Source organism: Cervus canadensis, chromosome 6 (genome assembly GCF_019320065.1).
Source record: "Cervus canadensis isolate Bull #8, Minnesota chromosome 6, ASM1932006v1, whole genome shotgun sequence".
NCBI lineage: Eukaryota > Metazoa > Chordata > Mammalia > Artiodactyla > Cervidae > Cervus > Cervus canadensis.
Window position 1 is genome coordinate 87,706,904 of NC_057391.1, and position 15,767 is coordinate 87,722,670.

The following is a 15,767-nucleotide window of genomic DNA, read 5'->3' on the forward strand; positions in this document are numbered from 1 at the left end:
GAAGAGGTAGGATCCCTGGATTCTGAGGTGTGTTATTTCTCTTCTCACAGCCTCAGTTTTTATAAAGCTGTGCGTGGTGAAAGAGGTGTATGTATGTGTGTGTGTGCATGCACAGAGGGTTTGTCCTATTCTGGAAGATCACACATTTATTAAAAAGGCATTAGTCGGATGTCTACTTAATTAAAGTATGACAATAGACCCTGGATGTGTGGATGTGATGATGACAGCCCTGGGACTGGCCTCATAATCCAGTGGCTAAGAATTTGCCTTCCTGTGCAAGGAATATGGGTTTGACCCCTGGTTGGGGAACTAAGATCCCACATGCGTTGGGCTGGCAAGTCCTGACATAAGCATAAAAAGTAAAATTAAAAAACCTTTAAAAAAATGCATCTGAAGTCTAGTGGTGCAGCAGGATGGTAGCTATGATAAGGGGAGGGTACAGAAGCAAGTGAAATGTACTGAATTCTGTGAGAAGGAGCTTGAGGACCACATGCGTATGAAGTTTCCCTCAACTGCTTTTTAAGATGAATCCGTTTTTTAGGATTTGATGGTGGGTTGGATAGGGGTCCAAACCATGGCCAGAAACTGGAACCCAGACTGGAACTGAAGGGAATGATTGCGTCTTGGAAAATAGGAACATGGAACTTTTACTGCATGGTTGTGTCTGAATCTCCCTACTTCCCTAACCAGGTAAAGTCTGCTCCGCGCACACAGGCCTCATGCAAGTGGTTGCTCTGTAGGAATCAAGGGAAAGCAGCCAAGTTCCAAGTCTGAGGTGATATGAAATAGAGATAGAGTAACCTTCATAAGGCAACATGAACCATCCGCTTAACAGGATACTGAATCCAATGGTAACTCAGCGAACCATTAAGCAGGTAGGAATATGTAGAAACTTCAGGTTGGCTTCTACATAAGAAATAAGAATAATTTTCCATTTTTCTTCTCTCAAGCATCACTCTTCACACATTTTCACCATGCTCTGTGCCCCAAGAAGTCAACCTTCCTGGATTCTATCCAAGGGCTCTCTTGCCCTCTGACCTCTGACTTGGTTTGAACAATGGGAAGCACTAGCAGGCAGGTAGGAGAAGGGAGAAGAAGGAGGCGGGGGTTTAATTCCTTGATCTCCTTTCTGCAGAGTTCCATGGGTTTTCTGCCTCCCCTACCACGGAGCACAGGTCCTGGCAGGAGGTGTAGTCCACTGTCCCAGGGGCCCTGCGTTCCTAACGGTGACAGCAGCTCTCCTGCAGTTGCTAACCCTGGGTTACTGCACGGCTCATCGAGATTTCCTTACAAACGCTCTCACTTATAAAATAGTTTATTAACTCTCCTCAAGACACCTACTTTAAGTGCGCCAATTGTTTGCTTTTGGAAGCCTAGCATAAAAGACCTTAAATATGTGAGTATCCTTACATATACTTTAAGTATATAGTGAGGGGTAGTTTGGAAATACAAGTAGAAATGTATGAAGGATAAATAACTAAAAAAAATAATTATTGGTCCTCAGTATGATGGTAAAGTGAATAACACTATTATAGGTGGAGAAGGCAATGGCAACCCACTCCAGTACTCTTGCCTGGAAAATCCCATGGGCAGAGGAGCCTGGTAGGCTGCAGTCCATGGGGTCGCGAAGAGTCGGACACGACTGAGCAACTTTACTTTCACTTGCCACTTTCACGCATTGGAGAAGGAAATGGCAACCCACTCCATGTTCTTGCCTGGAGAATCCCAGGGATGGAGGAGCCTGGTGGGCTGCCGTCTATGGGGTCGCACAGAGTCGGACACGACTGGAGCGACTTAGCAGCAGCGGCAGGCACTACAAATGAGTTCAGCAAAGTTTTGGCAAATAAAATCATAGCTGTTGGTGTTACAGAGAATTAGTTTGATAACCTTATTTTGTCGATGAAAAGCTTAGACCTTCCAGGAAGAAACTGATTTTCTCAGTAACCCTGTTTTTTAGTGGCAGAATATGAATGAGTGTGTATGAATGTGTTTATATATATGTGTGTGTGTGTGTGTGTGTATGCCTGAAAATTCTTTTATTTTCTTATTTATCTCTGATCAGTAGCTGACAATATCATAGAAGTGACTTCATGAGTTCATCTCAGTTACTCTGTATTATTTTCCCAGCAAATTGTTATGTATCTCTACCTTTTTCAATGTCTTGCAAAGCTTTCTGACTTATTTGATGACTGTTTTCCAGGGAAGGTTTTATTTTTTTTTCCTTTTGGTGGAGAAGGAAGGGGAAGCCATTTTGTGAGGATCATTGCAAAAAATCAGCAGATAAAAAAAAGGCTCTATTGAGATGTGCAACATGTTAGTTTACTGACTTGCCCCTCAAATCAACTCTGTTTATAGTGTGCATGGGTTTCAGTTTGGTGCCTCAGGTATGTTCCATATGACACTGAAATTAAGGTTTGATAAAAAGAGTCAAAACTGAGAGTATTTAGTCCATGGATGCTAAGTGTCAGTACCTGTTGGTTGTTCCTCACAATGTAGTCCGAGGAATTCCTGTATCACTTGGATTCTTTTTAGCAATAACACAGATTCTTCAGTCTCACCTAAGACCTACTTAATCAGAGCTTCTAGGAGTGGGGTCCAGGATTCCTTATTTTTAATACATTTTCTGAAACAACTTTTATGTACACACAGGTTTGAAATTGTGATACTAGGAAGAAGAATATACATCAGAATTGCTAAGTGCATTCAGCCTGATATTTGTTTGGTCATTATTGATGAAAGCTGGCTTTTAAAATGTTTTCCCCAAATGCAGTGACTGTCTTTCTTGGATTTAGGTGAACAGGTAAGTTAGGTCTGTGTATATATTGTGCACTGGATTTTTGATAACAAACTTGGATCTCTAGCAGAAGTAACTTTCCAGCTACTGTGGAGCTGAATGAAAAATACAACCACTGATTGATGGCCAGACCCCTATGATGTTTTGAACTTTTAAAGAAGCTAAGACTGGGTGGCTGATTTGTGGTTGAAGGGGGCTAAACATTCTCTCCAGGAGTTCAGGGAACCCGCTGCTTCCTAAGCCTGCAAAGAAGAGAAATCCTTGAGGCAGAGGTGCTTCAATTTGCATGAGATGAACGAAGCACGCCTCCCATTATCTGGTTGTTGCCTCTCTTGATGACTACCTTGGGGAGGAGATGAGGGTTGTGAACTTTGAAGTGGATTATTAATTATTCATGCCTCCTTCGCCTGGACGGAGGTAACCTGCATCTCAGGAGTCGGGCCCAGAATTCATTATCTTCGTGTTGATGTTTGCAATAAAAATAACACTGAATATTAATCCTTTCACCTTCATTCTTAACTCTTCTTCCCCCTCCTCTGTTCCCTAGATAGATTGTGGAAAATCATGGCTCTCCCTTAATTCTCCCATCCCCTATACTCCTGGGCTGTTTATTGTTTATTCAATTATTTGGAGGTTCATTAAACTGAGAATTAAGTTCAAGGGCTAGTTGCCTACTTGAAAACTCCGCAGAATGCAGTATTTCCCTGCTCAGACTTTCAATTCATTTCTTTTTTAGCATGGTTGTGCTAATTATGTCATGATGAGCGAATTGTCACCTGTCCCCTTTTTTTTGTTTTTACATTTTAAAATTTTTGGAGTTTTGTACTTTTCCTGTTCCTTAGGCACAGTTCTCTATGGATGTTGCTGTCAGGTTTAGTCAGGGTGTTATAACAAAAAGCAGAAGACTTGTTCTTGTCAAATGTATGTGTCGGTGCATTTGAGTTTACCTGTGTGTATGTGTATGTGCCTCTTAAGTCTGTCTGTGCACTTTTCTTTCTAAGGGAGCCAATGGATAAATCATTACTTATGAAAAGTATAAGTTAATGAAGTGGGAGGTCATTAAGTCCTCGTAACAAAGAATAGTCTGCCTCATTATCTGATATGTGGAGACAAGGATTGATTCAGAGGTGGGTTATGATTAGTTTGCTGAAGACTCAATATGAAGATTCATAAACAGGAAAGGGAAAATGTAAAGGAAAGAAAAGTATAACATGACATAATTAAATGAACAAATATAATGACAGTCACATGTTAATACCAAGACATTTGGTTGATGCTTCTAGCCATTGCCTTCTTGACTTTGTTCTGACTTGCGTTTTTCTACTTATTCTCTCTGCATTCTTCTTTCTCTCTTTCTTTCTTTTATTAACTAAAGTATATAGTTTATACTAGTGTTCACCCTTGATGTTGTACATGTGGTGGGTTATGGCAAATGTGTGTGTGTGTGTGTGTGCTCAGTCATGTCTGACTCTGCAACGCCATGGACTGGTGGCCCACCAGACTCCTCTGTCCATGGGATTTCCCAGGCAAGAATACTGGAGTGGGTTGCCATTTCATTGTAGAATATATCCATATACTCATCATCACAGGAGAAGGCAATGGCACCCCACCCCAGTACTCTTGCCTGGAAAATCCCATGGATGGAGGAGCCTGGTGGGTGGCAGTCCATGGGGTCGCTAAGAGTCAGACACGACTGAGCGACTTCACTTTCACTTCTCACTTTCATGCATTGGAGAAGGAAATGGTAACCCACTCCAATATTCTTGCCTGGAGAATCCCAGGGACGGCAGAGTCTGGTGGGCTGCCGTCTATGGGGTCGCACAGAGTCAGACACGACTGAGCGACTTAGCAGCAGCAGCATCACAGTATCATACAGCATAATTTCATTGCCCTAAAAATCCCCTGCTGCTCCATCCATTTTTCCTCCCAAACCCCTGCCCCCAGAACTTCTGGCTACCACTAATTATTTTACAGTCCCTATAGTTTTGCCTTTTCTAGGATGTCATGTAGCTGGAAGAATACAGTGTAAAGGCTTTTTTCACTTGGCGATATGCATTTGTTGTTCCCTTATATCTTTTTGTGGTTTGCTAGCTCATTTCTTTCTATCGTTGAATACTATCCCTTTGTATGGCTGTATAAAATTTGTTTTATCTATTACCTAGTAAAGAATATCTTGGTCGATTTGGCAGATTTGAATAAATCTTTTATAATTGTCCAAGTGCAGAATTTTATATGGACATATGTTTCCAACATAAAGTGGGTAAATACCAAGGAGTGTGATTGCTGGATTTCATGGTAAGACAATGTTTTAACTTCGCAAGAAACTGTCAAACTGTTTTCAAAGTGAAGCTACCGTTTTGCATTCCTGCCAGCAAAGAATCAGCGTTTTTGTTGCTCTGTATCCGCACCAGGACTTGGTGTTTCAGTGTTTTGGGTTTTAACCTATCTAACAGCTATGCAGTGGCATTTCCTTGTTTTAATTTGCAATTCTCTAACAATGTAAGATGTTGAGGATGTTGTCATATGCTTATTTACCATCATATATCTTCTTTGGTGAGATATCTGTTCAGATATTTTTCTTATATTTTTAAATTGGGTTGTTTTATTTTCTACTATTGACTTTTAAAAAGCTCTTTAAATATTTTGGATATATTTTGCAAACACATTCTCCAAATCACTGGATTTTCTTTATATTCTCTTAATAGTCTTCTACATTACAGAATAATTTTAATGAAGTCCTATTTATAATTATTTTTCATTTCAAAAGTTGTGCTTTAGGCGTCTTTTTGCATCTTATTTTCTCTTTTTCTCCATTTCTGAGAACTCAAAATGCAGTTCTGAGTGAGTTGTGGCCTTGCCACTTTCTAGTCACGTGATATTGAACAAATTTCATTTCCTCTCTAAATTTCAGTTTCCAAGTTCTTTGTCTATAACACGGAAATATAATGTTGTGTTCTTTTTGAGTGTGTTGAAAGGGTTCTGTAAGACTATGCATTGAAATTCACCATTTAAACTGTAAATTTCTGTGTTATTTTGTTTTCTTTTTCTTTATCTTCCTCATTTGTCTTTCTTACCATTTTCTGTTACCTAGCCTTGAATACAGGAGACGTATTTGCCACTCATCATGTACATGAATAAATAATTCTTTCCCTGAATTGGTAGTTAATAGCAAGTTGCATGTATATGAACCCAACCAAAAGAAGTTTTAAAAATGATCTAAGCTGATCGTTAGCACCGTAAGTCAGTTGAAATGAGAGGGTGAGTGATTTGTGTGTGTCTGTGCCTTTTCATCTTGCACTGGGTCTTTTGGTACTCTAGGCCTAGTGAGCTCAGAGTAGTCCAAGATCACATTTTAACATTAAAATTAATCCAAGGTCATATTTTAACCCTAAAGTTAATTTGACAGAGAGAACAATTCCATTGTGGGCCCTCATACCCAACCTTGTCATAAATATTGGCTCAACAACACCTCAGATCCACTGAGGCAGTGGTTTTCACACTGTGCTCTGTGGGGATGTTGAGTCTGGTAACATGTGTATCCTGCAGTTGTTCGGGGCGGGGAACAGTACCGTCAGGACTCTGAGACCACCCTCCTGACTTCGTGAGAACAGTTTTGCCTGTTTTAATTAAGTTCTCATATGAAATTGTGCTTGAAGAAATGTTTTTTCCTGCTAACAAATTTTTTCTATAAATCAGAATTATAAACTGAAGTTCAAGATTCTAATGAGTTCACCGGTACTGTGTCTTACAAACTGGAGAATATATATCAAGTCTGTTTATTGGAAGACTTACATTAAATGCATTAGTTGTTTTATATGACTAGAATGCCATTGGGAGTGTTATCCAAGATATGGTGTTTGAACAGTGAACTATTCTTCCTTTAAAGTCTTCTGTTTTTATAACTGCCTATGACAGAGCCACTATATCTTGTCACTAGTTCAACTCAATTTGAAAAGCACTTATTCCCACACTCTAATATGTTTTCTCTCACTTGATTTATAAACCTGGCCTTTATATTTTGAGAGCCAAGGATGTGGATGTAAGACCTGAGATATAAATGATGAGGTTGTTTATTATTCTCTTCCTCCTCCAAAGAGACAGATCAAGCAAGAGTTAGAAGCAAGAACTGTATGAATGGAAATAAAAAGGACACCTCAGTGGAAACATTAAACCCATTAATTTTAGATGTTTATTCCATTAATTTCTACTGATCCACCCTTTGAAATATCTTCTGTATCTGATCCTCTGTTTCTATTCCCACAACTTCCCTCCTCTCCAAATATTTTTCAGTTCACGTAATTCTCCCTGTGTTCATTCCGTCTCACCTTTAATTCATTCTACACATGGCCTTGAAAATTAACTTTTTAAAATGCTAATCCTATACTGTTGCTTTATGGCTAAGAAAAAAAAATCTCAAATGAATATTCCTTATGTCAGAATCAAGTTCTTACTAAACACCATGGCATTCAAGTTTTCCATAAGCCTCATTTATGTTTAAAAAGATTCAGATTTTTTTAGTATTTCCCAATCTTATTTTTTAAGGCTTTTCTCATGTTTTATTTCTACAAGCTCATCTGGTAGTCAAAATAAATGGACTGTTCTCCTTTCAAAGTTCAGTCTGGTCCATCACTCCAACTATAACCATCTTTGGATCACTATATTTAAATTGCTCTAAATATATATTCTGAGAAATTTATTTTGGTTAAATTAATACTACCATTTAATTATTTCTGTTGTATTTATAAGTAGATTGCTATCTATTGGAAAACAGGAATCAGGTTGTACCACAGAACCACAACCACAGACAACAATAAAAGCCACTATGATTTCTTATGAGTACTTATTGTGACCACGATATGTGATAAGCACCATGTCTTTTATTTTTTAATCTTCAAAGTCACTGCAAGCTAGTCTTTGTTATTTCATTTGACACATGAGAAAATAAAGGCTCATAGATAGGTGTTAAATAGCTTTACTAAGATACCACAAATAATATTTGGTAGAGCTGGACTTAAAAACCTAATTCTGTTGGAAAACTAACAAACAGAAAACCCTTTTCAGTTTATATATTGTACAGTATTTGGTTTGTTTGGTATCTATTTCAGCAGACAATACAGCTCTACCAAAAAGGATAATTTGAAATGAGTTTTTGAAATCCAGCCTTACAGAAGGAAACACTAGTCTTGATAAGGAAACAGATTAAAATATTTCCAAAGCTTCCTTTGGATGCATGAGACAAGTGCTCGGGCCTGGTGCACTGGGAAGACCCAGAGGGATCGGGTAGAGAAGGAGGTGGGAGGAGGGATCGGGATGGGGAATACATGTAAATCCATGGCTGATTCATGTCAATGTATGACAAAAACCACTACAATATTGTAAAGTAATTAGCCTCCAACTAATAAAAACAAATGAAAAAAAAATTAATTCCTTTCAAAAAAAAAGAAGGCAAAAATGCACACACACCAAAAAAAAAAAAAGTTAATTCCTGTCAGGTAAGGAACTGGTATTGGAGTCATGTTAGAGACCCTTACTAGTTGTGCCATGACATGAAATTTTCCCGAATCAAGCAAATATTATAAAGCTCTGTGACCAAAGATAGAAAAGGGTAGGGTGGTCCTTGTGAAGCTGAAAACTCAGCATCTGCAACAGAGTTTTGGGTGAAGAAGAGAAGAATTACTTTGTCAACAAAGATCCAAATAGTCAAAGCTATGGTTTTTCCAGTAGTCATGTATGGATGTGAGAGTTGGACCATAAAGAAGGCTGAGCGCCGAAGGACTGATGCTTTTGAACTGTGGTGTTGGAGAAGGCTCTTGTGAGTCCCTTGGACTGCAATGAGATCCAACCAGTCCATCCTAAAGGAGCTCAGTCCTGGGTGTTCATTGGAAGGACTGATGCTGAAGCTGAAGCTCCAATACTTTGGCCACCTGATGCAAAGAGATAACTCATTTGAAAAGACCCTGATGCTGGGAAAGATTGAGGGCAGGAGGAGAAGGGGACAACAGAGGATGAGATGGTTGGATGGCATCACCGACTCAATGGACATGAGTTTGAGCAAGCTCCAGGAGATAGTGAAGGACAGGGAAGCCTGGTGTGCTGCAGTCGTGGGGTCACCAGGAGTCAGACAGGACTGAGCGGCTGAACAAGAAGAAGAGAAGAGTAGCTTTGTTGCTTTGCCAGGCTAAAGTGGGCTCACTGGGCTCCTGCCCCCGACACGATGGTTCAGGCGTGGGTTTCTGATAAGGTTAGGGTGTGTGCAGGGCCTCCACTCCTTTAATCTGACCTCAGGTGGTCTCCGGCTGAGCTTCCCTGGTTCTCAAGGTTAGTAAACTGTGACTTTTGCTGGAATCAAGAATTAATTCTCTGGAATTAAGAATGCTTCATCAAGTATCTAATATCTTGCATTTGTTGGGGATGTTAGTTCTGCAGAAGAGCTCAAAGATATTGTCATGTGGACCTCTTGAAGCAGAACCAGGACTCAGCCCACACCTGCACTGTTGTTTCTTGATGGCTGCTCCCTTGTCTCTGTATCCCCTCCCTTAAACTCCCGGAAGGTCAAGGAGGCTGAAGCCTGTTTCCTACAAACCAGAAACAGGGAACACAGAGAGGCTTCTCTACACCATCCTGCTCCATTTCACTTGGAGAAAACTCTGCCAAAGCCTGGGCTATAGAGTTTTCCTTGCTGAAGCTAGAATGAGAATGCTACTTATCCTCTACTGCTTCTCCTAGCTAAAAATACTAGTGAGACCAGAAGTTACACTATTTTGGTGGAATAAATAGCAGAATTGTTCTATCATCTCTCCCTAATTTCTTTGGGAATGAAAGCCTATAGAGAGAACACAGCTTGTACTGCCTAGTCATTGGTAAACTTTTCTAAGGAAAGGGTAAGCCTTTTGTAAGCTCCTTTATCTGCAAAATGTTTTTCTTTGTTTAGAACTTTGAAGAAAGACATCTTTGAATGACTTCTTTGATAAATGTTTTTTATTATTTTTTCTGATTATTATAAGCTTCTGTTTTTCTACCTCTACAGTGCCTTTGGTCATTATGGATATATAGCACAGCACAAATATTACCCAATAATTTTTTTGAAAAAGCAAGGATTCTATTAATAGCCATAGTGATGGGAAAACACATTTAGAAATCTCCATTTGTCCTCTCACTTCCAATTTGTTTCCTCTAATTCACTACGTCAGTGAGTAAGACAGCCTCACTTGGAACTAAGATTCCTTAATTTTCTGTTAGGCAGATTTCTTATCTTTCTGGGACAGACATTGTCTGGCTCTAATCAGATTGTTGACTGAGAAAACAAGAGCTTAGAGAGAGACTGAATAACATTCAAAACAAGCAAACAAATAAAGAAGCCTAGGAAAACATGAGCACTCTCCCAGAAGGAAAAAAAAAAAAAAAAGAATGCACATAAACTAAGTAAACTATTTTTTCCCTCAAGAATGTCTTTACTTGACTGTTTGAGTCAGATCATTATTTGGGAGATATAATAGCCATTGAATATCTTGTACTAAAATTTTTAAAAATCTGGTTACATTTTTTATTTTTTATTATTGAAATCTATGTGTGAGTTATAGCTATAAACTGTGTATCCTTCCTTTTACACAGGTCAAATAAGCTTAGACTATAAACTATCAAGGCAAAACCAGTTGGTTACTAAAACTTATGAGAAGTAACAAAGGGTAGTCTTTGGAAATAAGTCTTAAATACAGAGAATTTCGTGGGAATGAAAGTTGTTCAGATGATATGCCCCTTAAAGTTTTACATGGTTTAATTAATCGTTGCTAAGTTCTTAAAGAAGCAAATGCATTTTGGATTTTAAGGAGGCTCCAAATGACAGAAAGGTTATTGGAAATCCTTGAAGGGCTCAGCAGGAATTTTCTGTCCTCATTATCTAGAGAAGAAAAGTTATGACCTTGGAAGAAAAGTTATGACCAAACTAGACAGTATATTAAAAAGCAGAGACATTACTTTGCCAACAAAGGTCTGTCTAGTCAAGACTATGGTTTTTCCAGCAGTCAGGTATGGATGTGAGAGTTGGAGTATAAAAAAGCTGAGCACCAAAGAATTGATGCTTTTGAACTGTGGTGTTGGAGAAGACTCTTGAGAGTCCCTTGGACTGCAAGGAGATCCAGCCAGTCCATTCTAAAGGAAATCAGTTCTGAATATTCATTGGAAGGACTGATGCTGAAGCTGAAATTCCAATACTTTGGCCACCTGATGTGAACAACTGACTCATTGGAAAAGACCCTGATGCTGGGAAAGACTGAAGTAGGAAGAGAAGAGGAAGACAGAGGATGAGATGGTTGGATGCCATCACTGACTCGATGGACTTGAGTTTGAGTAAACTCTGGGAGTTGGTGATGGACAGGGAGGCCTGGCGTGCTACAGTCCATGGGGTCGCAAGGAGTAGGACACAACTGAACAACTGAATTGACTGACTGATTAACTAGAGTAGGTTGGGAAAACACTCAAAGATGAAGCGTTATATAAAGACTAGTGTTGTTATTGGAGTCATTAAGCATGAGTTCATGTACACTTATGGAACTGGTCAGTCTTCCTTAATCCTAACAGACTGAAATTTCCAACTGTATATTTCCCTTCTGGTCTTAAAACTGCTATTGACCTTTGAATTGTAATTTTTTTTTTTTAAAAGAATGACATAAATGTGGATACATTGTAATTGTACTGTTGGGTCATTATTATAATCTAACCTAGAAGGATGTACATAATTATTTGAAATAAAATTTAATGTAACATTTTGGTAACCTTTATTTGAAGTTTAAAAATTATCTTTACTATTATTACCTTTTATTATATATTTTAATTATACTTCCTCTTCTTAGTCTATACATTCCCTTATTGTGAAAGCTAAAGTAGCCTCAAGGAGATTATTAAAGTTAGGAATGTGAAATTCCTTATTTCCTTCATTCTAAAATCATTGAATATGTTTGTATCATTTATTAGGAAATATTTTGTTGATATGAAACAAACTTTCAATCTGATAATGAGTTTTATCTCCAATAGAGATAAATAATCCTGGATCATAGAAAAAGCAAGGGGATTCCAGAAAAAGCATCTCCTTCTGGTAAGCCTTTAACTGTGTGGAGCACAACAAACTGTGGATATCTTAAATGGATGGGAATACCAGACCACCTTTCCTGTCTCCTAAGAAACCTACATCCAGGTCAAGAGTCAACAATTAGAACTGGACCTGGAAAAATGGACTGGTTCCAAATTGGGAAAGGAGTACATCAAGGCTGTATGTTGTCACCCTGCTTATTTAACTTATATGCAGGTTGCATCATGTGAAATGCCGGGCTGGATGAATCACAAGCTGAAATCAAGATTGCCAGAAGAAATTTCAACAACCTCAGATGTGCAGATGATACCACTCTAGTGGCAGAAAGCAAGAGAAACTAAAGAGCCTCTTGATGAAAGTGAAACAGGAGGGTGAAAAAGCTGGCTTAAAACTCAACACTCCAAAAATTAAGATCATGGATTTGGGTCCCATCACTTCATGGCAAATAGATGGGGAAGAATGGAAACAGTGACAGACTTTATTTTCTTGGGCTCCAAAATCACTGTGATGGTGACTGCAGCCATGATATTAAAAGATGCTCGCTCCTTGAAAGAAAGACTATGACAACTCACGTAGACAGCGTATTAAAAAGCAGAGACATGCCCTGAAGGAACCCGTGTTGGTATGGAGGTGTCTGTAGGGGTCATGGGCCACCAGACCACCCTCGGGGCTGGAGGCCTGTGGTCCCTCCTCAGCCCCAATTCTCACCTCCTCACCTCCCCACCCTCTTAGTGGGCCCCTAAGGCTTATGGCACAGATGTGGAGTGCATATTTTACTATCTGTGAAAACTTCTCTGTAATTTTTTTTCCCTCACTATAGTATTAAACATTACAGCAAATTAAAAAGATGTGAATGAATATCCTACAAAAAGAAAAAGGAAGACTTTACATCTTTCTCCTTATTCAGATTCCTCTGGAATAAGCAGAATTGCAGATGGGTTCAGTGGAGTTTTTTTTCTGATCATTGTTACCATGTTTGTTCTATGAGGCAAGCAGACAAGATATTTTGACAACGAAGATGATGATTCGGATACAGAGACATCAAATGTCTTGCCAGAATTTACAGATGGAATCAAGTCCAGAAATAGAAATCAATACAACCTGATTCCCAGTCCTGTACTTAGAATTCTAGACCACACTGCCTTTCCTACAGAAAAATCTGCTGATATTAATATCTGTGATGAAGAGTTTGACTCTCCTGAATCAGCCCACCGGCAGACTCAAGAAGAGAGCCCCACTGAAGTTCACACTACTGAAGATGTTCCAGTTGCTGCAGAAGTGCACCAGATTTCTGAAGATTATGATATAGAGACAGAAAACAAATCCTCTGAGACTCTCCGAGACCAAACTGATGAAGAGTCACCAGCTCAACCTTGCAGAGTTGTTGGCAAGAGCCAAGCTTTGAATGTGACTGCCCAGCAGAAATGGCCTTATTGAGAGCTAATAGCAGTGACCCCTATAAATGTGAACTTTGTGAGTTCAACAGAAAATATTTTTCTGATTTAAAGCAGCATATGATCTTGAAGCTTAAAGTGTACTGATTCAAATGTGTGCTGAGTATGCAGAGAAAGTTTCTCTACCAGCTTCTGATCAAACATCCAAACTGCATGAAGAGGATCCCTACATTTGTAAATACTGTGATTATAAGACAGAAAGCTGTGGTACATACACACAATGGGCTCTTACTCAGCATTAAAAAGAGTGCATTTGAGTCAGTTCTAATGAGGTGGATGAAACTGGAGACTATTGTACAGAGTGAAGTAAGAAAGAAAAACATCAATACAGAATATTAATGCATATATATGAAATTTAGAAAGATGGTAATGATGACCCTATATGCAAGACAGCAAAAGAGACACAGATGTAAAGAACAGACTTTTGGATTCTGTGGGAGAAGGCGAGGGTGGGACAGTTTGAGAGAATAGCACTGAAGCATGTATATTATAATATGTGAAACAGATCGCCAGTCCAGGTTTGATGTATGAGACAGGGTGCTCAGGCTGGTACACTGGGATGACCCAGAGGGATGGGATGGGGAAGGAGGTGGGAGGGGGATTCAGGATGGGGAACACATGTACACCCATGGCTGATTCATGTCAATGTATGGCAGAAACCACTACAATATTGTAAAGTAATTAGCCTCTGATTAAAATAAATAAATAAATTTAAAAAAAGAGCAAATTTTGAGACCAGCACATTGCAGACCCCCATTTTAGTGATCACCTTTATGTATGTGAGAAGTGTGACATACAGTTCTCCTCGGGCCGGGAGCTCTACCTACATTTCCAGGAGCACAGCTCTGATGAACGGCACTTGTGTCTGTTCTGTGAACATGAAGTGAATGATCCAGAAGGCTTGCATAGCCATGTGGTAAATGAGCATGCAGTTAATTTATAAAGGGTAACAAATAAGTAATAAATAAAGTAAGTAACACTGGGGAACATGGACAGTAGAGCCTCTTAAGCAAAATCACACTTGACAAATGTAAAAACTTCTTTGTTAGTCAAGTATGTGGGTTTCAGAGTAGACTTCATACAAATGTTAACAGATACGTTGCTATTGAACATATTAAATTTTTTTCTCATGTTTATGATGACTGTGGGAAAGGCTTCTCAAGTATGCTAGAATATTGCAAAGATTTAAATCGCATTTATCTGAAGGGATTTGCTTATGTCAATACGCTGAATATTCAACAGGAGAGACTGAAGATTTTAAAATTCATCTAGATCACAAACATTTGGCTGATTTACCTCATAACTGTAGTGAATGCTTGATGAAGTTTGGAAGTGAAAGGGAATTAATAAGTCAATTTCCAGTCCATGAGACACCTTGATTGTTCTCTTTAAATTCCATAAAGTTTATGTGAAATAATAAATTCAACTACTTTGGCAATGTTAAAAAAAAGAAAAAAAAAACAGAGACATCACTTTGCTGACAAAAGTCTATATAGTCAAAGCTATGGTTTTTCCAGGATATACAGAAGAGACAGTTGGACCATAAAGAAGGCTTAGTGCCAAAGAATTGATGCTTTCAAATTGTGGTACTGGAGAAGACTCTTGAGAGTCCCTTGGACAGCAAGGAGAACACACCAGTCAATCCTAAAGGAAAGCACCCTTAAATATTCATTGGAAGGACTGATGCTGAAGTTGAAGCTCCAATTCTTTGGCCACCTGATGTGAAGAACTGACTCATTGGAAAGACCCTGATGCTGGGAAAGATTGAAGGCAGGAGGAGAAGGGGATGACAGAGGATGAGATGGTTGCATGGCATCATCAATTCAATGGACATGAGTTTGAGAAAACTCAGGGAGATAATGAAGGACAGGGAGGCCTGGCTTGGGCCACTTAACAACAACAGCATCTCCAATAAGACTTTGGTTTCATAATTCATTTTATTTGTTTTATGATGCTTTTACTTTTATATTATACTGAAAAATAACTATATTAATTACATTTAAGTGTAATGACACATTTCTTTGTAATTAACAAAATGATATCTTTCATTGAAACACAAACTCCATGAATACAGAGGGTCAAAGAAAGAAAAGAAAGTTAAAAGAAAAAGTGAAAATGTAGTCGCTCAGTCCAGTCCTTCACAACACCATGGACTGTAGCCTGCCAGTCTCCTCTGTCTGTGGAGTTCTTCAGGCAAGAATACTGGAGTGGGTAGCCATTCCCTTCTCCAGAGGATCTTCCCAACCCAGGGACTGAACCAAAGGCTCTTGCTTTGCAGGCGAATTCTTTACCATCCAAGCCGCCAGTTCAGTTCAGTTCAGTCACTCAGTCATGTCCAACTCTTTGTGACCCCATGGACTGCAGCACACCAGGCCTCCCTGTCCATCACCACTCCTGGAATTTACTTGTTTGATTGATTATTTGTTTTTTGTTA

At 39.0% G+C, this 15,767-nt stretch overlaps 1 pseudogene; it reads left to right on the forward strand.

Moving 5' to 3' along the window:
- LOC122444330 overlaps nt 1-14,712 on the forward strand; it is a 51,510-nt pseudogene extending 36,798 nt beyond the window's left edge.
- The last annotated feature ends 1,055 nt before the right edge of the window (nt 14,713-15,767 follow it).